We start from the raw sequence: 25469 nt of genomic DNA on the forward strand, positions 1-25469 counted from the left end.
AACCCTAACATCTTCCTAGTCAAACTTATTGTAGCTCGTTCTTCTCAGACTTCTAATAGATGCACTTTTCATTTTTAACTGATGAGCATATTTTTCTTATTGAAAAAAGTTTTTAAAACAACAATGTAAAATGCAATTCTGCAGCTATTTACCCACAACTCTCTCAAGCTAACATCATCTATTGTGTATGTCAGACAACCCCAGACACAAACTACATAAGGCTCCCTATGAGAATATCTAAAAGGCATTGGAAACATGGTGTGCTTATTGTTGAACTCTTGACTTTCCTTAACCCTAAGCCTGTTCCTCCTCCAGTGTCTCCCATGTTAGTTATTGGCTCCTCTGTCTACCATATGCTTAGATGCAGGAGTTCCTAAAGTCATGTATACATCTTTCTCCCATACCCAGCACCCAAGTTCTCTTGGTCCTTAAGATATATCCTGTGCCAAATCATTTCAACTGTTCCACTCAACCATCAAGGTCACCCGCCATCTTCCAGATATCCAGCCTTCATTCTTGTCTATTGTATTGTATTATCTCACAGTATGCATTCCATAAAACTTAAAGAAAAATCAAACTCCTCCTTATATCCCAAAGGACATACAGTAACCTAGTATTTGAAGGCAGTAGAAGGTACCATGAAACTATGCAATACAATAATCAAAAAATGCTTTGCCAAAAGGAAAAGATTTTGTCTTTTTTATTAAAATTATGTTAGGTACAAAATAATAGGTTTCATTATATAATTGCAATATTGAAGAATTACATAACTATAATTGTTATTACAGGTTTTTCTAACATGTCCTCATTGACCTCCCCTATCTCTTATAGACCCTCCTTTATGGTTTCTTTCATTGCACACCAAATATCCCCCACTTCTGCCTTCACCCCATAAGTATTCTATTAATACCATGGAAGAAACTTTAAAAGTCTGACGTTTCCAAACACATTAATTTCAAACACATTAATTCAACAATATATAAATATTCACATAAAGGAAGATAAATAAAGGAGTAACATCGTAGGAAATTCAATACCATTTTCCAATCTTTAGTTTTCCTCAACCCCTTCTTCCATCATGTAGATTCTTAGGTTTAATCTCTTGACCATATCTCAGACTTCCGGGATGCTATGGTCATGCTTTTTTTCCTTTGTTGATCTTTGAATGTAGTTCTCCCTAAATCTTGTCTTTCAGCCCCTGATAGTCTTCCTACTGATTGGTTCAGTCTAGTAGTGATGCTTTCCACTGTAGTTTTTGTTTGAACAATTGATTTTTTAAAAAACACGAATTGTTGAAACAGCTCCTTCTGGGGCCATCAGAACTGAGGGATGGCTAGTTTTACGCACAGGAGTGAGGACAGACCATTCGAATTCATGGACTCTTATGCTTCCTGTGGCAGGTTCTTCCATCCTTCTAAGATTCCTCAAACTGTACCACATGTGATGGCTATTGTTGTAATCAGGGGGGATTCGTAGCACTAAAACCTGTGCATCAGCATACATGTCTCCATACTTCTACGCCCTTCTATGTATGATTCATCTAACTAGAGGGATACAACTATGGATGTTCAGAATTCAGCTTGAGCTTCAAAGTCTGGGGCTCTGTATCAGGGAATGGCAAACAGGTGGCTCCAGAGGTTGGTGGGAATTTTTTGGTTTTTTTGGGGGGGGGTTGTTTGTTTTTTTTGTTTGTTTGTTTTTTTCTGTTGCTCTCCAATTCAGAACTATCAAACTCCAGGATTAGTGGCAGTTGGTGGGATCTGCTCTTGGCCCCTGAGATAAGGCTACCTATCCCTGTGTCATTTGCTGTTTGAGATGAGTCTCTTTTGCTGCATACTTTTCTCTGGACAGTGTTCCACCCTCCAGCTTCCCACAGCTGCCTCTAAGGGGACTCTCATCCTGGGACTGTGGCAGGCTCGCTGCTTTGTGCTTGTTCCCTGTCCTTAGGCCTCCAGAGAGGCTCAGTTTGAGATAGCAGAATCCCATCCAAGATAGCACTCAGTCACTGCCTCTGAGTCATGCAGAGTGATAGGCTGACCCATTGGCTAGTGGAGTTACTGTCTCAGATATCTACAAGGTACATGGCATGATTGCACAAACCTGCTATCTGAGAACTTGGGAGACAGAAGCAGGAAAATCAAGGCCAGACTGATCTACATAGGAACTTCCAGGACAACTAGAACTGCCTGGTGAGATCTTCTCTTAAGCAAAAGAGACAAGAAAAATAAAACAAGCAAACAAAAACCCTCCTACTAAATCTACAGCATAAGAGAGTCATGAGCCTGTCCGAAGGCTAGGATGCCAGCCTCTTCTCCCTGGGGCTCCACGTTTTATCTTCTGAACGAGATTCCCCCTCCCACTTCCAGGGAATCACCGAATTGGAGCTGTTAGCTCAACTAACACCGGTGCATCACCTGTCTTATCCGCTGTAGTTTTCAGGTAGCCTACAGCTACCTTTGTGATTTTTCCGAAGTTCTCCTTTTCTTTCTCTGTTTGGAGCAGAGCCGTCTTTTTCCTATTTTGACTCTTCTCCTGGGTCACACAGAGGCGGCTTCCTGTCTGCCATCAGTTCCAGAAGTCTGAGATGATGACATGATTTAACGATGGAAGGTTCTTTCTTCTCTATAGGGAGCAGGCACGTTTTTAACATAGCAGTACTTTCTGCATTTAATAGATTTGCCTTGCTAAATAAAATCCTTAGTCATGTTAGGCATCATATTCTAAGACTATTTTCTAGTCCTAATTGAAAATAGTCTAGAGAAATGAAGAACACTAAGATGATTCCTAAAAGCCCCTTTGCTTCAATTTAAGCAAGTCAAAGACGAAAATCTTAAAGAGAGAGGAGCCACTAAAATAGAGTCTAATGTTCAGAATTGCCCATCTTCTCTTCCTGCCAAACACATGCTGTATACTCTTATTTCAGACTGAGAGAAAGGGTGATCTGATGCAGTGTTAATTCTTGATTGAAAGCCCTAACAGAAACAGCATCTGCTCCCCGCACATTCTGGCGCTGTGCTACGTGTGTGCATATCTTCACTGTTTGATGAGTGACACACATTTCCATGTGTCTCTGTTCACTTGCTTTGAATCCACTCTCGTTCATTTTCAATCTTCCTCCACTGCTTCCCAGAGCAGGGGCTCTGAATCTTTAGCAGGCAATCGATTCCCACAGAAGATGTGTCAGACCACAGGAGAGTGGGCTTCACCTGTCCCCCAGAGTTTCTGCTTTTGGACACCTAAGGTGGAGCCAAGAAACTGCATTCCTTACTCCCAGGTGATGCTGAGGCAGTTGTTGGGACCATGTTTTTTGAATCAGTGATCTAGAGAAGCCAAGTGCTTTTATAGAAAATGCCACTTTCTTCTCCCTTATTTCTGACTGTTGCATAAACTGGCCTTTCTCTGAGGATGTCTGGACCATAAATGTTTTAGAAATATGATGGTTTACATACGCATATGGCATCTCCATCTATACATACCAGGAAATAGAAATTCACTGTCTCATTCTTACGAACCCAGGGGCAGCAGCTTGTGTTCTCTGCCATCTCATGCATCCACCTAAACCGGGGGCACTGGGAGGAAGATTGAGCTAGTCTCGCTGTGTTATTCCACGTGCCCTCGTGAATGACTCCAGTAAGCCCTTATTTAGCGTCCATTCTTTCCCCGTAAGTTTTTGTGAAGCGCAATGTAGTGTATCAGAGTCAAGGAGTGGTGATTACTCTGAGGGTGAGGGCTGGAAACGCCAGGACATAGTGAAGGAACGTCAACAGCAGATGAAGAATCTTCACTGTGCAACTCTTTAACTCTTCACCTGTCTCTCACTTGCAAACAACAAGGCTTCTGTCCCAACTCATTGCTGGCATGATTCACTCTTAGAGAAACAATTTCTGCTCTCCAGTTCTCAACCTGTGGGTCATGACCCGCTTTGGGTCTAATGGCCCTTTCACGTAAAACCATCTGAAAGCACAGATGTTTACATTACAATTCATAACAGTAGCAAAATTACAGTTATGGTAAAGCAACAGAAATAATTTTAGGGTTGGGGATCACTGCAACACGAACTGTGTTAAAGGGTCGCAGCATTAGAAAGGTTGAAAACCACTGCCTCGGATGCTTTACAAGCATGCAGAGGAAGACAGGGAGAGTCTGAGTCCCCCAGTAATGCAGCCCTGCCTCCGGTCTTCTCCATTCTCTATAACTTGATTCTTCATCCACTCAGCTGGCTAAACAAAAGTGCAAGAGATTATCTCCAACCCTGTCGTTCCTCGTCTGCATCCAGTCCCTCTCCGTGCCACTTCCGCAGCATCCTTTGTCCGCCCTTGCGGTGTCTCTCTGTTGCTTCTGCACTGGTCCGTGTCAGACCGCTCCTCACCAGTCTTCTCTCACAGCTTCCACATTCTTCTCCCTGCTCCCGCGTTTGATGCTCTGCAGTCTGCTGCTCACACCCGTCAGAATAATCTTTGTCAAGTGTAAACAGAGTGTGTCACTGTTAACCCTGCAGAGGCAGCTACTTGCATGAGTGAAACCCTACTCTCCCTATAGAGAAGCCCCTGCTTCTCTGGGTGACCGTGCACCGTAGTCCTCTCCTTAGCTCACACCCGTTCAGAACCTTATTCCCAGTCCTAACACAGAACTGATTGGTCCCACATGGAGTACTGTCATTTGCTTTTCCGTCTGCTGGGGAGGCTCTGCTCCGTGCCTGTTCACTACTATGTGTTTATCAACTTGCTGGCTACAGAATCACCTCTACCGCAAGGCACCCTGCCTAACCTAGCTGTGACCAATCCCTCCTCGCCTTTGTGTCTCATTTTGTTCCCTTCATAGCATGCATTGATCTCTGAAACTAACTTCATCCTTTATTTATTTTTTTTACTGATTATGCTATTGTTTGTCTTCTCACGGCTAATGGATATCCTCATATAACAGCAAGTATCTCAGCTTTCCTTAACAGTCTCTTCAATTCCTAGAGAACAGGAAATGAGAACTAAGGAATCAATTCTAGAGGGCTGTGTTGCTTGATTGTCTCAAATTCATTGACTCCCAAAAGTTTTACAGGGAAGCCCTTCAGCCATTAGCCATGTTTTTTTCCTTATGAAATTCTATTTAAATATAAATGTGGGATTTGAGGACCAACTTACATTTTCAGCATCAAATAAACAAAACCCAGACAGCAACTGTAGCGTGGGAAATGCTAAAATTACTGCTTAATGTTATTGGTTAAAATTAGTGCAATTACTATCAGAAAGAACTTTAGATATTCTATTTAAGATATTGAGAAAAGTGTCTGTGGAAGGTGGTAGAGGGGTTTGTTTGTTTTTGCTTTGAGGTTGTTTGGTTGGTTTTGATCTTTTGAGATAGGCTCCCTGTACACAGTCCTGGCTGTCCTGGAACCCAACAGGTAGATCAGGCCGACCTTGAACTCACAGAGATCTGTCTGCCTCTGCCTCCCAAGTGCTGGGATTAAAGGTGCCTCCATACCCTGCTCTGTTTTGGGGAGACTTTTATTTTTGTTGTTTGTTTGTTTTGTTTTTTAATCAAATAACATGCACTGATTTCTCTGGCTCAAGACATAGTTCACTGATGAACAGAACAAATTAAACAACTGTAGGACCTGCATTCCAGAAGTTTGAAAACATAGAAAGTTTTATTTAAGAAGAAATAAATGGTTAACAAAATAAAATGATAACAGTCAATACTGGGCTATTATCATATACAAAGTTCTTCACAGACATCAACTTATTTGCCCCTCACAACACCTACTGAAGTGGACAGTATTATTATACCCATTTTACAGAGTGGGTAAACTGAGATTAATTACTGAATATAAAATATTATATATAAAAATCCATGTGAAAAATCTATTACACCTTTACCTTGAGGTAAGGGCAGCTAGGATGTGGAATCTGAGTTACTAAAATTTTCTGTGCTTTTCAGAGTAAAGTCAATTATCATCCAGACACAACATAAAAAGATGTCAATTCTAGTGACCAGATTCTCAAAATCAAAGCTTTTTCAGACTATTGGGATTGCTTCTGTGTATTTTGCTTGCCTTTATCTAAGTATTGAAGACAGGATTCTGCTTTAGAAACATCCATAGGCACAGAACAACAACAACAAACAAACAAACTGTAATTTAGCTACAAATTAGAATTGAATGTAGAGCAAGATAAATTCTTTTTTTCCTCAGAGTCTATTAGTATTTTAGTCTCTCATGTGAAAAGACGCCCTGCTATGGCTGTGCTTTAAGGGAAGAGGGATTACTGTGAAATATATAGATCCATGCATTTATTCGGCCCCCCTCTGCTCAATATAATATATGTTAAATAAAAAATACACAAAGATGGTTACAAAATGTGTATAGTGAACTCAGTAAATAAAGCACACAATGTATGATATAAAATGATGTCGCTTTAGGGACAAGAACAGTGAATTAGTACTATCCAAGTGGAAGCAACTGCAAGTCAGATTCAGGGCCATGAGACTGGCCCTAGGGAGGAGCCAGGACAGGGACTTGGGGCAGGAGAGATATTTGGCATAATGGTACCAAGGGACAATGAAAGAATAAGAAGGTAGGGACGGCCGGGCGATGGTGGCGCACACCTTTAATCCCAGCACTCGGGAGGCAGAGGCAGGCAGATCTCTGAGTTCGAGACCAGCCTGGTCTACAGAGCTAGTTCCAGGACAGGCTCCAAAGCCACAGAGAAACCCTGTCTCGCAAAAGCAAAAAAAAAGAAGAAGAAGAAGAAGAAGAAGAAGGAGGAGGAGGAGGAGGAGGAGGAGGAGGAGGTAGGGACGGACCTGTATTATTTAGGGACTGTCCAGGATGTCGGCAGATGTGTGGGAGGAGTAGACAAAGAGGAAGACTTGGGAGAATGTTAGCACTTATGCAAAGGAGCTGCATTTTATCATGTTATGGCTATGGGCTAAGAACTTCTAAGATGGGTAGGATGTGTCCATGGGCTATTTCAGAAGAACTCCTGCATCACGAATCTTCCAGATGCAGGAGAGTGAAGAGGGGGTGGAAAAGGAGAGAAGAAAGGAAACCTTTCAACACAACTTCCATCTCTGATTAAATCACCCCTTGGCAGTTTAAAAACAGACTTGCAAAAACTTCCTCCCTTCAGTTTTGCTGTTTGCAAAGTGTACATCACTGCCCTTCAACAGAAAATCCTACGTGCAAACACGTCTGCCTGCCCAGACGCCTGCCTCTGTCACTGTCCCCTGTATCATGTGCTGACATCGCATCACCATCTTGGGTTCCCACCTGGTTTAGCCCCACCAACCTTCTCTTTATCCCAAGCTCTCTCCAACACATAATATTCTTCCCCCATAATAGTCAGGGACTCTAGGAAATTAAAGTCAATCAGTGATGATCACTCCCAGCTCACAACTCTCCCCAAGTCTCCCTGGTCCTAGCTTCAGAGCTGCCTGCTCCTCTGCCTCATTGCCCGCCACTTTTCAGCCATCCTTCTCTCCGCTACACCATTAGCTACACCGTCTCCCTTGCACAGCTGTGTGCGCCCGTCTTTGCTATATCGCTGCCGGAAGTCCCCTTCAGGAGATATTTGTATAACCAGCTCCCTCTCTTCCCACAGGGGATGCACTCACTGGAAAATGTGTCCCTAGGCACCCTGGATCCAATAACACTAACTTTTAAATCCTCATTCTCTCAGTTGGCTGTTATCTTCCCAACCAGAAAACAATGCTGTAAAGGTAGAGACGTTTTACGCACAGTTGTAGCTCCAGCTTTGATGTCTTGGAGAATCATAGACAGGCTTTCTAACGCTTGTCCCAGCTGACTGTCCTACTTGATTTGAGGGAATGAGAGAGGAATCCACTCAGAAAACACTGTAATAAAAGTGAGAACAAGACATCAGGCCACCAGAGACGTTAATAGACTTCAGTCAAACTCACACTGTCTCCTCAACTACTTTTATTTATTTGTTTGTTTATTTATTTATTTATTTATTTATTCATTCATTCATTCATTCATTCATTTTGGTTTGTCAAGACAGGGTTTTTCTGCATAGCTCTGGCTATCCTGGAATTTGCTCTATAGACCAGGCTGGTCTCAAATTCAAATCCAGCTACCTCCGTGTCCTCTCCCCCCTATCCCCAGTGCTGGGAGTAAAGGAGTGAGCCACCACTGCCTAACACCAACTATTTTTCATTAATGTTTTAAATACCATTCTTTTAGTAGCATGGCCTATTACCTGTCAGTGACAGTTCTCCAGGTAGGGAGCACAGCCCCATGCAACATCCTGAGGACTTCTATTTAGAAACTTCCACTCAGGTAAAGCCAGTTCCTTAACCATGGAGAGGAATTTCACCATGAGCCAGCAGGAAGTGGAGTCACGGTTTATTAGGAGAGTTTTAAACATAGTTTTATGCACAGGAGTTAATAGAAAGACACTCAGGGCAGGGGAGGAATGCAACCTTGAGCTACTTATGGGTATGTGCTTCTTAAAGAAGAATCAACCTTTGCTGTCTTCACAATATATATATATATATATATATATATATATATATATATATATATATATATGATTTTTATGGCTTCTGAAATTACCTTCAGAGGTTGCTAAGGAAATCAATTGAGATCATGGGATGGTTCCTGGGCACAATATAGAGGATTAAAGCTTATAAAGTAAACCCTAGAATATGGGGGTACAGAAAGTTAGGATATTTTCATTGTAAACACAGGTTAATAATTTAGAAGTAAGATCATATTCAAGGTTCTAAGCCTGGTCTATTGCTACTTTAACATTCCTAAAAACATAATTTTATAATAAATGTAAAAATGTCTTATAGAAGGAATTTTTCTCTGTGTCAAAACACTTTACAGTAAATGATGATTATGTGCATCTCTCATGTGTGTGTGTACTTGTGTTGTTGCATGTGTGTGTATGTGTGTGTGTAATTGAATGTGTGCATGTGTAGAGGTCAAAGGACAACTTGAGAGAATTGTTCTCTCTTTCCACCATGAGATATGCATTCTAGGGACTGAATTCAGGTAGGGCTCAAAGGCAAGCAGTTCTCTATACTGACCAATGCTTCCAGCTAGAATACTGGAATACTTCATGGAATGTGCTGGAATACCTGATCCTCAGCTAAAAATCAAGTGATGCTACAGACTCTGGAGTAAGAAACTCCCTTCCCATGCCTCCAAAATTTTCCTGTTCTTTTCTGCCTCAAGATGATAATCTCATGACGCCAAAGCATGCAGAAAGCTTGTTAAAGTGCCAGCTTCCCAGTACTGAGATACCACTTCCCAGCCTCTTACATTTTCATTGGCTGGAAATTGGCTGAAAGCACTATGGAGTACTTTCAGGTCTGACCTAATAAGGAAGGAAGAGAGGGAGGGAGGGAGGGAGGGAGGGAGGGAGGGAGGGAGGGAGGGAGGGAGGGAGGGAGGGTGAAAGGAGGGAAAAATAGAACATGGTTTATTGGTTGTGATGGTTTGTGTTGACTGCCAGATTGACAGGATCTACAATCGCCCAGTGGACAAGCCTCTGGGCACATCTGGGAGGGTATGGTTAGCCTCTCGACAGGCCTGGGGGTATTATCTTCATGAGATTAAATAGGAAGTGGGGAGCAGGGAGCATGGTGATTTGAAAGAGGATACCCTCAATAGGCTCTGACGGACTCCAGCCACCATGCCTGCTGCTTGCTGCCAATCTGCCTCCACCGTGGCAGATTTTTGTTCCTGTGGAGTGGGACACCCAAATAAATCCAACCTTCTATAGGCCACCTTGGTCATGGGGCCCCAGACTGAACACAAAGATGGAAAGGAGCTGAATACAAGCACTCATCTGCCTCCACTTCCTGACGAGGGAGACCAGTTGTCTCCCCGAAGCCCCGCCATCAGGAATTTCTCGCCAAGATGAACTGGCCCCTGGAACTATACGCCAAAATAAACCTTCCCAATCCTTTTTTCCCTAAGGTGCTTCCTTAAATGGGAGTATTTTATCACGGCAACAGAAAATTTAATATATTCATATGTGGTTTATTATTTGACTGTGAAGAGGAATGAAATGTTGATATAAGCTAGAATGAAGTTAAGCTTAGGAAAGAATCATCCTACAAGGAAACCGTCATACAAGAAAGAAAAGTATCACTAAGTGATAATGTGCATATGAAGAGTGAAAATCTGGAGACTATGGAAACAGAAGGCAGATGAGTAGTTAGGAGAAAGAGTGGGGCAGACATGAAAATATGATGGTGGCCACTAAAAACTGTGTGGTTCCCTCTTGAGGTGAGAAAATGTTCTAAACTGGCTGCTGTACATGCTTTGTGAATATTTTAAAAAATGAGTCCAACATGTTAAATGGTTAAATTATGGTAAGTTGATTGTACATCAACAAAGCTGAAGGTGTGGTTTTGATTGGGGACAGGGTCTCACATAGCCTAGCTTCGAACTCACTATGTAAAGGGAGGTGACCTTAAACTTCATATATGCCTACCAGGTTCATAGACATCCGCCATCATGCCCCATTAAATGTGGAGCTAGGGGTCAAACCTAGGGCTTTGAACATGCAAGGCAAGCCCTCTACCAACCGAACTACAGACAAAGCCCAACAAAGCTGTCTTTTAAAAAGCTTCTGTCTGGCAACTAGCCTTTGTATACCCTGGGATTAAGCATTTCAGACAGCAGGAGTTTAAACTTCTTTTATAACAGAAAAACAAAACAAAAAACAAAATCAAACAAACAAAAACCTGACCCTTTGTAGAAGTACTAACTGACAAAATATTTCATTTAATTTATTCTGAAAAATTATGGATATAAATTTCCTTCATAAACCTTTTAAATTCTTTTTTAATCTTTATTTTTTATACAATTCAAAACAAACTGCACATACATATACCGAAAAACATGCAACTTTGTTCAAGTAGGTTAATTAGATAATTTCTGGAAAATACAGATGTTTTTACATTTTTAAAAGCAACATTTCATTACATATTTGTTGTAACAATATGAGACAGGATCATCTCCATTTACTTAGCTCACATAATTGATATCACCATGACAACTTACCAGGGGAAGAGTAGACTGGTTATATTCTCCATCTATTTTATTTATAACATTTAGCTTTTAGTGTTTGGCTCCATGATTCAGATAATAAAATAGATTTGAAAGGGTTTATTTTATACAACATGATTCTTTAAGTATAGCAAGCCATATGTCATTTTGATGTTAAGAAAGCTAGAATTAGAATAATTGCACTAAACTTGTATTTGTTTTAGAAATGGGAAATTTTCAACTTTCTTGTCTCATTTTAAAAGTCCCACCGGAGTGAAGTAAACCAAAATCCTTTTCTTTGTAGGTATCGGTGAGCAAAATCAAGCAGTTTCTATTGCATCTACTGGAACAAGGAAAATCAAGTAAAATAACCAATAAGAGAGAAAATCCCTTAGAAAAAAAGAAGAATCAACATAAATTAAAAATAAAAGAAATTCAAAATAAGGATCTCCTGAAGAGAAATCAAAACTATTGTAAGTAGAGCACTCTCCCACATATCAGTCTGAAATGACTAACCAGAGTTCACATTTCAGGGCTGCTTCTGAGAAAACATAGGTTATGGTTATAAATATTTATATGCACAATAGCGTTCTGTCAGCTTCTGTTCCAGGATTTTAACTCAGAATTTAGAATAATGATAACAAGCAAGATTGATAATTATATCTCTTGGGAGAAAATCTCCAAAAATTATACAGGTCCTTATCACCTACTCTTCCAAGAGAAAACCTCTTGTGCTAAGGGAAACCAAAATTAATGTAACACCCCTTTTGTTCTGTGCTGGTAATCTAAGTCTCCATAACTGAAGCATGCAAGCTAAACACTTAGATTTCTTTTTTTTTTCATTAAAAATGCTTTTTTTATTTTATTTTTCCATTCAAATATTTACACTTCCTTCCCTCCTACCAATCCCCTCCTGCTCCCCGACACTCCCTCCTCCCTCTCCCTCCCTGCTTGAGAGAGGGCAGGGAACCCTGTCCTTTGCGAAGTCCAAGGCCCTCCCCACTACATCCAGGCCTAGGGAGCTGTGCATCCATATAGACTAGGATCCCAAAAAGCCAGAACATGCTGTAAAAACAAGTCCCAGTGCCTTTATCAACGACTTCTCAGCCCCCATTGTCAGCCACACCCAGAGAGTCCGATTTGATTGCATACTCATTCAGACCTGGTCCAGCTGGATGTGGTGAGCTCCCATTAGAACAGGCACACTGCCTCAGTGGGTGGACCAGCCCCTCGCGGTCCTGACTTCCTTGCTCGTCTTCTCCCTCCTTCTGCCTTTCAACTGGACCTTGGGAGCTCAGTCCCTTGCTCTGATGAAGGGTCTCTGTCTCTATCTCCATCCATCGCCGGATGAAGATTCTATGGTGATATTCTAGATAATCATCAGTGTGACAGTGAGGCAAGGCCAGTTCAGGTACCCTCTCCTGTGCTGTCCAAGGACCTAGCTGGGAACATCCCCGTGGACACCTGGGATCCCCGATAGAGCCAAGTCTCTTGCCAACCCTAAAATTATTGCCTTAATGTAGGTATCTTCTTCCCTGCTCCTATATCCACCCGTCCTCCATCTCCACCCTCCCATTCCCATGTTCAACTTCCTTAGCAGTCAGGGAAATGCAAATCAAAACAACTTTGAGATACCATCTTACACCTGTCAGAATGGCTAAAATCGAAAACACCAATGATAGCCTTTGTTGGAGAGGATGTGGAATAAGGGGAACACGCATCCATTGCTGGTGGGAATGTAAACTTGTGCAACCACTTTGGAAATCAGTGTGGCAGTTTCTGAGGAAATTGGGAATCAACCTACCTCAGGATCCAGCAATACCACTCTTGGAAATATACCCAAGAGATGCCCAATCATACTATAAAATCATTTGTTCAACTATGTTCATAGCAGCATTATTTGTAATAGCCAGAACATGGAAACAACCTAGATGCCCCACAATGAAAGAATGGATAAAGAAAGTGTGGAATATATACGCATTAGAGTACTACACAGCGGTAAAAAACAATGACATCTTGAATTTTGCATGCAAATGGATGGAAATAGAAAACACTATCCTGAGTGAGATAACCCAGACCCAAAAGGATGAATATTGTATGTACTCACTCATTAGTGGACTCTAGCCATAAACCAAGGACTTTAAGCCTATAGTTTACAAGCCCAGAGAAGCCAAATAACAAGGTGAACCCAAAGAAAAACATATATAGATCCTCCTGGAAATTAGAAGCAAACAAGATTGCCGGGCAAAAGTTGTGAGCATAGGGGTGGGGGTAAGGGTGGGGGTGAGGTTGGGGGAAAGGGAGAGAGGGAGAGGGAAGGGAGAAGGGAAGGACTGGCAAGATCTTAGATTTCTTTCTTTTTTTTTTAAAGATTTATTTATTTATTATGTGTACAACATTCCTTCCATGTGTGCCTGAATGCCAGAAGGGGGCGCTGGGTCTCATTATAGATGGCTGTGAGCCACCATGTGGTTGCTGGGAATTGAACTCAGGACCTCTGGAAGAGCAGTCAGTGCTCTTAACCACTGAGCCATTTCTCCAGCCCGATCTTAGATTTCTTAACATGAAAGAAGATTCTGGAAAAATATGATCTTCATAGAGTCTGTGTGCAGAATTTAAGTGGTTCTCAGTCATTTTTAAATTTTTATTCACTGAAAAATGTCAAAGAACATGGTGTAAGGAATGTTGATCACATTCATCCTATAGTCCCCTCTATCATGCCTCCCCTGCTCCCTCTAGGACCAGCATCTTCCCAACATGGCCCCTCTCCTACTTTGGTGTTGACACTTAAGGGTAAAGTTTAAACATTATTTTCAACATTTTATTTAAGCCCAACACATGCTCTTGTGTAATAGATATATACAAGTTTCTATTTTATTAGCATGTTACTTAAATAGATGCTTGAGAACTAAAATCAAGGAGGAAGTCAAGAATATCAATTTTCAGTGATACAATAAAACAAGCACATGTCTAAATTAGATAAAATGTATATCATACACCGTTGTAATATGTATCCATCAGGGATTTTTTTCTTTTTCTTTTTCTTGGTTTTTTGAGATAGGGTTTCTCCGTAACTTTGGAGCCTATCCTAGAACTAGCTCTTGTAAACCAGGCTGACCTCAAACTCACGGAGATCCACCTGCCTCTCACTCCTGAGTGCTGGGATTAAAAGCGTGCACCACCACCACCCGGTCTTAACTGTCAGTTTTTTAATGGAGAAATCTGGTCTGTATTTTACTTAGCTTGCATTGGCCTTCCTAGTATAAACCATGTCCATCCTACTACCCATGAGTTCTCCCAACAGGAACTATCTTGTACCATAGGGAACAACAGACATATGGAACAACTGTGTTAGTCAAAGTCTAGAGAACAGAACCCAGGGAATGAGTATGTATTAAAAGTGGATTTATTAAATCAACCTCCATCATTGTTCTGGGTGTCCAACAGTGGCTGTCTTCACCCTGGAAAGGCTGGAAACTTGGGGCTACTCAGTCCATGAGGCTAGATGCCTCAGCACTCAACAGTACTGAAGTCTTGGAGGATTAGTAGGGAACCTCTGGTCCTTAGTCTACACTCGAAGGCTGTGATAGATAGTTTTATATCAACTTGGCACAAGCTAACATAATCTGAGAGAAAGAAAGTCAAGAAAAGGCCCCTTACAGGCGATAGGTGGGCCTGTTAGGCATTTTATTAATTAGTGATTGATGACGGAGGACCCAACATCTTGTGAGTGGTGCCATTCCTGGGTTTGAGATCTTGGATTCTATAAGGGAGCAGGCTGAGCCACCCTTGGTTACAAGGCAGTAAGCAGTACCCCTCCATGGCTTTTCATCAGCTCCTGCCTCCAGGTTCCTGCCCTGTTTGAATCCCTGCCCTGACTTCCTTTGATGATGAATTGTGATGTGGAAGCATAGGCCAAATAAACCTTTTCCTCTCCAAGTCGCTTTGGTCATGATCTTTCATTCCGGCAATAGTGACCTTCTAGAGCAAAGGCTGAAGAAGCGGGGTTGTGATGTTAATGGAGGATGGTAACAGAGGTAGAGCCAACAGTGTCGATGAACTCACAAATCAGAAACATAAACTTGTCAGCCAAAAGCTGAAAGCAGACAAGCAAAAATAAAAGCTTATCCCTTAAAGTCTTATCTCCACTGTTACTCTCTATACATCCCTTTCTTCTAAAGTCCTTAACTTACATGGAACCCACAATGACCTTAGTCAGTGTCAACTGGTGGTGGGTGAAGCTGGATTTAAAAACCATGATATCCTGTGTTCTGAAGAACACACTATTGCTGACATAAGAACACAGTGATAAGACATAAAGCATTCATGGCAAACTCACTTAAGAGTAAGCCAAGCTAGCTGTGGTGGTCCATACTTGTCATTGAAGACCTCAGGAGACTGAGGCAGGAAAATCAGGAGTTTAAGGTCAACCTGGGCTACACATAGAAATTTTGTCTCAAGAAAAGAAGAGGAAAAAGGAAATGGTCAACAGAGAAAGGATGAAAGGGAAAAGAGAGACTAAGCCATATATTAGAAAGGACTAAGCAATACATGTTTAGGCGTCAACCAGGAAAAATACCCATAGGAGAAGCAGACATGTGTCAAAGTATTTATTGTGAGGAGTTACTTCACATTACTGTGGGGGTTAGCTGGGCAAACCCAAAGTCTATAGAAGAGACTGTCAGTACTGGAACTCTTAGACATAAACTAAAGCCATGATCTAACAGAGCCATTTAACCTTTTGATGTTGCAACATGACAGAGTCATCTACTAATGTGTTGGCTTGCATGCATAGCCATCCTGGGACACATGCAGTCCACCGGCTTCAGGTCTGACATCCCTAGAGCAGTCCAATGGCTTTTTTTTTTTTTGATTATTGTTTACTTAGGGTTGTTGTTTTTTGGGTTTTTTTTTCTTTTGCTTTTCTTTCCTTTTTAAATATTTTTAAATTATGTGTATGTGTACGTATCTGAGTGGAGGTGTCCACAGAAGCCAGGGAGGAATATTGAATATCCTGGAGCTAGAGTTACAGGTGGTAACTATAACTCTTACCTAGTATGGGTCCTGGAAACTAAGCTGGGGAAGAGTTTAAGAGTAGTCCACACTAAACCACTGAGTATCTCATCACCCTCTGTTTTTGTTTTTCATTAGGAAAGCCTTGGTCTCACTCTTAATGTGCTCAAATGTATCAAATTAGGCCAAGCCAGATCATCTAGGAAAATCCTTTGATTATGGTTTTAGTCACTTCTACAAAATCCCTTCACAGCCAAAACTAGGTTAGTGTTTGAACAGCTGGGGACTGTAGCCAAGGCAAGATGACACATAAATTGACCATCAAGCCATGGATCACCGACTATTTATACATGCATAGTTTGTTGGTTTTCAATGCTGACGATCAATCACAAAGGAGTGCACTACCACCAAGTTATACCCCAAGCCTCTATGAAGTTGTCGATTGTAAGTCCAAGAGTTGTTAGTTGAGATGTCTCCAAGGGTAAAGCCACTGACCACCTGAATTCAATCCCTGGGACTCCATGGTGAAAGAAGAGACCAGATGCCTAGAAGTAGAACTGGGGTCCCCAGACATCCTCTTTTGTATGCATGGACACACAGGGACACACACACTAAAGAATTAAATGTAAAAATATTGAATGTAAGATTTATGCCTACTAAATTTTACTGTAAGGGGCAGTATAGCTCAATGGGAGAGCAGGTCCTCATCACACTCAAGGATCTGGGTTCAATATCCCAATCCCACAAAAAAAAAAAGTCACTGTGATCAGTTTTAACTATTAGTCCAAACTCCTCGTTACATGTAATCTTTTACCCAAGCTCTTGTGATCAGCCAGAGAGAATTTTAAATGTGATGAGGTTGAGAAATTTCTATTTGCTGAAATATGTTGAACAGCATGCGTGTCTTTGTTTGCGAAGCTGCCCTAACAAGTGTTTATGGATAGGAAGTGGGTGAGCATCTGCTCCTGCTCCCACCCCACACAGGAATCTGCTATCAGCTGATGCCAGTTCTTCAAGGAGAGACCCTTTCCTGCAGACCCAGGGAGAGGATTAAAAGGTTTTGCTTGTTTACCTTTGGTTTCCTTGTTTATGCTTTAATTTTTTGATATTATAATATCATTTTCCTTTTCTCTTTCCTCCCTCCAAACCTTCTCTTTCAATTTCATGGCCTCTTTTTATTATCATTTAATTATTGTTGTGTGTGTGTGTGTGTGTGTGTGTGTGTGTGTGTAGTATATAAACACAGCCTGTACAGTCTGTAATGTTACTTGTTATGTATATGTTTTCAGGGCTGACCAGTTGGTATTAGATAAGCATTTGGTATGCTGTTCCTTGGGGAAGATGGTTTCCACTGCTCTCAGAATGCTTTAACGGCCTACAGTTCTTTGTGTAGGGTTGAGGCCTCTTGACTTTCTCTTTTTCATGTTAGCAAGTCCACTGGTGTCATCCTTGTTCAGCTCATGTGTAGGCAGTCATGCTGATGAGACATCATGTTTGTTTGTTTTGTTAGGGTCTCAGGTATCCCAGGCTGGCCTAGAATGTTCTATATAGATAGCATAAGTGATCGTGGACTCTTCATCCTCCTGCCTCTACCTCCTGAGTGATGACAGATATATAATACCGCACCCAGCTCCCATGCTCTCTTTGTGAAATTACACAGAAAAATATGGGGAGATATTTGGATCCAGGAATGTGGTGGTTGTTCTAAGTTAGGGTGTCAATAAACCCTAAAATTGGGAGAGTCACATCATGTTTGTAAAACATCCCTGTCTGAGATGACCAAAGAAGCTATCCTAATCCCCAGCATACATCAGCCTCTTTTTCTGTTCTGTGAAATCTTAAGTCTGCATTCTCAGACTTGCTTCATAAAGAGAAAATTCTTTTAGAACAATTCAAAATGGTGTTACATTTGCCTGTGTGATAATGAGAAAGAGGTGATGCCAGGAGAGGAGGAAGGTCACTGCAGACGGTGGGAGGGGGGCATAGAAGGGATTTCGAGAAGTCATAGAGAGATAAAACATGTTTATTCATTCTGGGAAAAACTGAGCACATAGAACACCAGGTCCCAGACACACACCACCACACAGAGGCATGTACAGACACACACCACCACACACGGGCATGTACAGACACACAGAGAGAGGCACCTTGGCCTCTTGGAGATACAGGCCTATAGACAAGGCATCCAAGGTCAGGCACTTTGTGATAATTAATACCCCATCCTTCCCATGTGCATCACTAGCCATCTTGGCTGGTGCCCGATGTCTACATCACCAGTCTATAAACTGACTTTGTGTTTCCAATAACCGTATACAGCATAAGAACAGTACTTGGAGCATCAGCAGTTAAGAAAGAGCAAGCCATGGAGGCAAGATCTTCTCTAAAGGGAAACTTGAACTTCACAAGCTGTGAAAATAATGCAATAACCTGGGGGTTGGACATGATCACAGGCTCACTGTAAACCTGAACTCTGATCTTATTCAGTCCACGCTTTAACATTCCCAAGGTCAAGATCCAGTCTTCACAATGAGATGTAGGTGTTCTGGGCAAATGCTGTTCCCCAGACCACTGAGTCCATCAAAGAAGAGAAACAAACTCAGCCTAACCGCCTCAAAATGCTTCTGTTCTGGAAATGGGAACGATTAGCATCTAACTGAAGTCTCTAGAACAAGGATATGGTTTTCCATGCTTTGAAAATGGAGCAATGACTCATTTTCAATCTTGCCAATTGTTCTTTAACTCAGAGTTTCTCAAATATAGCAAAGAGTAGTTGTATCCCCATTACTTAAAAGCAAGATGTGCTCCTGGCACAGTGTCTGCCATATACTCAGAATGAATAAATACTTGATGAATTAAATGAAATCAAAACTTGTCTCTGTACAGTTAGAACATAGTCTCAGAACTGAGTTCAAATTCAGAATTTTCTTTGAAGCATGCTGCCTTATAGGTGATACTCAAAGGTTAAAAAAAAAAAGCCTTAGACTTCTAGAGCAAACTTGAGTGGTGTTTTACAGTTGAACGCGATGTTCTCACAGGCATTACCTTTTTAAAAGATGGTGCGGTTTCCCTCAGAGTACCTTACATTGTGACTTCAACAGCTAATTATTTCTTCTGAGATAAAATTAAGTCTAAAAAAGTAGTAATCCTTATTAAATTGCTAGCAAGACAAATCAATAGCCAGCCGGAGCACTGGAGTGGTGGTGTCTGCTCCTGCAGACTCTTGTGTTCCTTCCTGCCTCCCGTGGGATTAATCAGCATTCATTTCAGTCACCAGACTCAGTCACTACCACGTCCTTGGTTAGAGGAGGGCATTTTACAACTCATATGAAACCATTTGGGCATCGTTTTTCTCCTTTCTGCCATCTAAAAGAGCGAGGCTAAGTTGATCGTTTGCATTCTATTTTATTGACTTTTTGATTATTTGAGACAGACCCTGAGAAATGCCAAGCGAACACCCCTTTATTGAAGGACATGTCCCCAGTTGCTGAGGCGACAGTTTCCTTATAGCCTGCAGTAGCCAGTTCTGAATGAGACTGTATTCCCAGCCAGACAGGTGACGGCCATCAGACTTATCAGCTCACCCTTCTTGGAACAGTCCTAAGGCTACTCTTGCTCCAGAATACCCTGTGGGGTACCTACAAAGTGTTTTTTGTTTTTTGTTTTTATCAAGCCTGCTTCAGGATCTTCCTCTGCCCAATTCAGCTTCTCCCCAGATGAGGATCCAAAGACACTTCACAGCAGGGAGTGGTTGGGAGTGAAAGAATGAACATGTCTTGGATCTCTTCATAAAAAGACCTCTTTTCTCTTTTGATCTCGAAAGATCAGCCTCAAAGACTGGCTCGGGTTGAAGTACTGTTTATTAGAGATCACTCACGTATGTCTTGAAGGGGTTAAGTCAATCTTATGTGGTGCGGGAAAAGGAGACGGAAACACCCAACTTAAGGGAGCTTGGTCACAGGGTTCTAAATTCTCCTTCTCTTGACAGAGTTAATTTCAAGCAACTAAGCAGGGAATCCGGGCTTGGTTTTGAGAGAGAGAAATAGGCACGACTCAACCACCCAATAGTGCTTCTTAAACACAACTCTCACTTTCTGCTTCCCAGAAAACTCAACATGCACACCTTACTATGTCTCTTGCTGACGCCCAAAAGGCCTTTTCAAGTCAACACAGTTACATGTAAAAGAGCTTGGTTCATTCTTGCAAACTGCTGGCTGAATCAGTTTGAAGCCTCCCTCCCCCATTTTAGATACTGAGAAATAATGCCCATGGTGTTTCAAAACTTTTGTTTTTAAAAGGAGTAATGGCTACATAAACACAGACTTGAATCACACTGCCTAGAATTGAGTCATCTACTAAATACCAACTGAGTGACCTTGGTCAAGTTGTCTGACTTCTTTGTAGCCACACCACCTCAGCATTAACATGAAAATGATAATAGTGTTTATGATAGTCAGTGAAAAAACTGAGTAAATATAAGCTCTGCAAACTGTCTGGTACAAACTGCTTTATAAGTAGTAACACCTGCTATTATATATATGTTTATATATAATACACACATATATATATTGGTTTGAATTTTATTTTCCAAGACATATTTCTTTTAGCTAAATTAAGAGTTTATACAATAAATTATTTCTCAACAATTATATCTTGTCAATTAAATTATATTATATTAAATTATATCTGCTCTCAATTTTTCCTTCCATAGAAGCTTTTGCAGAGAGGAAGTATTTTCCGCTACAGTTAACACTGTCTACCACTTCCTCCAGCACCCCCGGGGGGTCCTGGTGTTTGATGACAATGAACAGAAGATAATCAAGTATATTATTGCAGTAGTATTATTCGTATTCAAGTATTTTTGAGTTAATGCATCTTTATCTGCTCAGCCCTGTGCTGAGTCATTTTTTTTCTTGGATGGGATGCTATTTTTAGCAACGGATCATTATTCTCCCTCCTTTGACAATATTCTATCTTCTTGGCACACATAATGGTGAATGTGAAGAGTTTTCCTGATGTGAATCCTGAAAAATCAGAGACTATAGCTGTTCTATATTAAACGCAACTGCAATTGGAGAGGACACAGCAGTCTGTGTTAGTGAGTTCTGTGCTGAAAGAACCTTCCATTTTTATCTGTCGCTTTGTGAAGACACCTGACTGGTGGTCAGACTCAGTGGCTCCTGGCTCATCCATCAGTTCCTTTCATTCTTGATGATCCTTGGTATAATACATGATCTAAATATAAGTTGAAATGTGAAATAATTTATTATCTCCTTTCTGTATGTTTTCTAGGTAACTTAAAGAGTATTTATTTACTTGTAATCTGAATGTTAAGATTTTAGAGTCTGATTAAACATAAAAAAGAAGGAAGAATAACAAAGGACATAGGGAAGAGCATCACAAGTGGAACTTTGAAGGGAGACATGGATAAAGGCATTACAGGACAGGAGTGGCTACAGGTGACCCGAGAGATCGGCACACACCTGTCTTTGCAAAGGATATGTTTACATAGACCTGATTCTTAAACATACTTAATTAGGAAAGTTGGCGATTGAAGGGTCAGCAATATAAGCCAAAGATTACTAGTGCTTCTACCATCCATGAAGAGGTGATCTGGGTCCAGGAACTGGCAAACAGAGGGACATTTACCGGCAATGCTGCTTCCTTATAATCTCAAAAAGCAAACCTTGCTAGAAGTTAGGGACTGGGAAATCCAGATGTCTAACAAAGACAGAGGTCCAGGTTGGAGACCTAGAGAGACCACAGAAAGCTACAGTCCCTCCTGCCTTTGGCAGGTAGTCTTTGCTTTGATTTTGGATGTGTCTCTTGCTATAGGGAACAAGCAGTTTGTTTCCATGCAATCCGGGGTGAGGATCGCAATTTCCTATTATAAGAAATTCCTGTTAGAAGAAAACACCACGTACCAAGTGGCTTAAACAATAGCAATAGTTGTTTTCTTGCTGTTCAGTGGACCCAGACTCTAAAACCAAGGTGCTGGCAGGTTTGGCTTCATTTGAAGGCACCTGTCCCTAAAGGTCATCTTCTCACTACTTCCTTGTAAACCAACACAATGGTCAAGCATGTTGGCAAGTACAGAGCCAAACTAAGCATCGCTAGAACATGAGGAGTGGAATGTTATTCCTGCAGCAGCTAGGAGTTAATAGGAGTTTTACAAAGCAAAAGAAGAAGAAGAAGAAGAAGAAGAAGAAGAAGAAGAAGAAGAAGAAGAAGAAGAAGAAGAAGAAGAAGAAGAAGAAGAAGTATAAACTACAGAGATTTATTAGCAAGACTGTGCTGTGCTGCATATTCATAGCAGGGGTAGTTCCATCCCTGAGCATGCTCAGTTTAAAGACATGATTTAAGAAACAAAGATAATAGACACATTTAGGGTTGCTTAGCTCAGGTTAATGAGCCTAGGTTTAAAAGATTAAAGCAGTGGGCAGCGATGCCTTAAGGCATGTGCAGCCTGCACCATAGCTTTAGCTGATAATAAAGGACAGGGCATTTTGGGTTCTGATTGAAGACTCTTCCCTTGAGGTCTCCACCTCACTGAAAGCTTCACACTCTGGCATGTTTCTTCTCTACACATGTGCACCCTGGAGCCTCTTCCTTTTCTCATTAGAACACCAGGCATCCTGGATTGGAAACCTTCCGAGATGAATCATCTTAATCACCTTTTCAAAGACCCTATCTCCAAATGAAGTTGCTTTGGGGAAGCAAACTTTGGTACTCTAATCATCTAAAACATAGTTAAATGAAAATAAGGAAAAGGAAGTCACAAAACATCAAAAATCTTTCCGCACATTATGTCTCTGACACATGTTGAAACTTAAAACTCATTTCATTTTCTGTACACTGCCATCTTAAATAGACCTCTGACATATCTACTTCTGTTGTGGGATAATCTTTTTGTACATTATAAAGATGTGCCACTCTGGTTGGTTTAATAAAAAGTTGAATGGCCAACAGCTAGGCAGGATTTCCAGGCAGAGAGAATGCTGGGAAGAAGAAGAAGGGCGGAGACACCAGGACATGCAGAGGAAGCAGCATGGGCAGTACAGAGTATATAGATAACCAAGCCACGTAAAAGAATATGGAAAGAGAGTGTGTGTGTCTCTACGTAGTTCTAGCTTTCCTGGAGCTTGCTATGTAGACTATGCTGGCCTTGAACACCCAGAAATCTGTCTGCCTCTATCTCCTAAGTGCAAGAATTAAGGGCACATGTAGCCATGCCCAGCAGTGGGAGATTATCTTGATTGCCTTAATAGATATAGGAGGTCCCAGTCAACTTCAAAGTGGTACCACTTCCTGAACAGGTGGTCCTCCGGTACATAAGAAACCTAGCAAAAGTCTAGGAAGATGACCTAGCAGTTAAGAGCATTTGTCCTTGCAGAGGACCCAGGTACAAATTCCAGTACGTGCACAGTAGCTCACAACCATCTGTAATCCCAGCTCTAAAGGACCTGACACCCTCTTCTGACCTCTGCAACCACTAGACATACACATAGTACACAGTCACACATGCAGGCAAGACACTTAAATGCATAAAATAAAAATAAATAAAATCTAAAACAAGAGAAAACTAACTAAGGATGGGACTGGGAATGAGCCAGCAGCAGCGGGCCTCCACGGTTTCTGTTTCAAGTTCTTGCCCTGACTTCCCTCAACCACAAACTATAACTTATAAGCTGAAATCAACCTTTTCCTTCTCTGAGTTGTCAAGAGTGTTTTTGCCACTGCAGCAGAAGCAAGTTAGAACAGCTATCAGGAGTAAATCTGGCTTTTTCCTCAGAGCAGAACAGGTACCTACGGGCTGGCCATTCAGAGAACTCCAAACTCAAGGAGACCCTTTAAATCTGTTGCTGGCAGCACATAGTGAAGTATTAAAGACTAAAAGACCAAACAGAGTCATTTATCTGGTGTCTCAGGTTCTTATCACTGTCAGAGAAAGAATGAAAACCAAGACAAAGTAGAGAATGTGGGTGGGATTTTGATTAGAGTGTCTTAGTTAGGGTTTCTATTGCTGTGAAGAGACACCATGGCCACAGCAACTCTTATACAGGAAAATATTAAATTGGGACTGACGTATAGTTTAGAGGCTTAATCCATTGTCATCATGGTGCAAAGCATGGTTGTACACAGGCAGATAGTGCTGGAATAGGAGCCATGAGTTCAACATCTGGATGCAGCATGAAGAGAGAGAGAGAGAGAGAGAGAGAGAGAGAGAGAGAGAGAGACTGGGTGGGCCTGGCTTGAGCATTTGAAACCTAGAAGCCCTTCCCCAGTGACACACTCCCTCCAACAGTACCACTCCCTATGCATCTATGGAGGTCATTTTCATTCAAACCATCACCTCCCACTCCGGCCCCCATAGGCTTGTAGCCACATCATAAGGTAAATATGCATTCAGTCCAACTTCAAAAGTCCCCATGGACTATAACATTCTCAGCCCTGTTTAAAAGTCCAAAGCTCAAAGTCTCTTCTGAGACTCATGGCAATCTCTTAACTTCAATCTTCCCATAAAATCAAAATAAAAAAGCAGATCACATACTTCCAACAAATAATGGCACAGAACATGCATTACCATTCTAAGAGGAAACATAGTGGGGAAATACTGGACCAAAACAAGATCACAAACCAGCTGGGTAAACTCCAAACTCTGCATCTCCATGTCTGATATCTGAACACTCTTCACATCTGCAACTCTGTTCAGCCTCTCTCTCCTGGGCTGGTTCCACATCCTGTGAGTAGCTCTCCTCAGAAGACATCCTACGGCTCTCGAGTCTCCATCGTCTTGGTGTCTCCAATGAAACTGAGGCTTCAGTCTCACAGCTTCACAAGAGGGCCTCTCTAGGCCTCCATGCAGGGACAGGGCTGATACAAGCCTGGCCTCCACGGCTTTCCTCAGTCTCCGAGGGAGATTCTGTAACCCTTTTCTTACATCCTTGCCTCTAAAGCCATAACAATGTGGCAAAAGTTGCCAAGTTTTACAACTTGCTGAAGCTGGAACATGCCTGTGGGAGCCATTTTCATTCAAACCACCACGGGAGAGTGGAAGGCAGCAACAACAGTGGCGAATAGGCCAGAGGCACAGCTCCATGCTACAGTGACCTACAGTAGCCTGAGCTCTTTTCAGAGACCTCCTCTCAAGTAAAGCTGGGATTTTTGACTTCATAAGAGAAAAGAACTTCAGCATGAACTAGTGTGATGGAGAATTAAAGTTTATGGAGAAGATATTTTAACATAGATTTAAGCAAGGGAGAGAGCTGCTCGGGGAAAGGAGGCGACACACCTGATTATGAGTGTGACCTTCTCAAGAGGGAATCACACACAGTGACTTTGCAGTAGCCACAATACCATTACTGGTGGCATCTACAGTTACACCTCAAAGGATTGTTACAGAACCTTTCCTTTCTAGGTAATGAGCTCATGATATGGCCCC

At 41.6% G+C, this 25469-nt stretch overlaps 1 protein-coding gene across 1 annotated transcript in view; it reads left to right on the forward strand.

The window, feature by feature from the left end:
• Positions 1–11327: 11327 nt before the first annotated feature.
• The window catches only part of Sel1l2 (SEL1L2 adaptor subunit of ERAD E3 ubiquitin ligase), a 61306-nt gene continuing 47164 nt past the window's right edge, over positions 11328–25469 (forward strand). Inside the window, exon 1 of the mRNA XM_057781703.1 lies at positions 11328–11490. The gene's annotated coding sequence lies outside the window, so the exon portion shown is untranslated. The remainder of the gene's footprint in view (positions 11491–25469) is intronic.

Source organism: Chionomys nivalis, chromosome 9 (assembly GCF_950005125.1).
Source record: "Chionomys nivalis chromosome 9, mChiNiv1.1, whole genome shotgun sequence".
Classification (NCBI taxonomy): Eukaryota; Metazoa; Chordata; class Mammalia; order Rodentia; family Cricetidae; genus Chionomys; species Chionomys nivalis.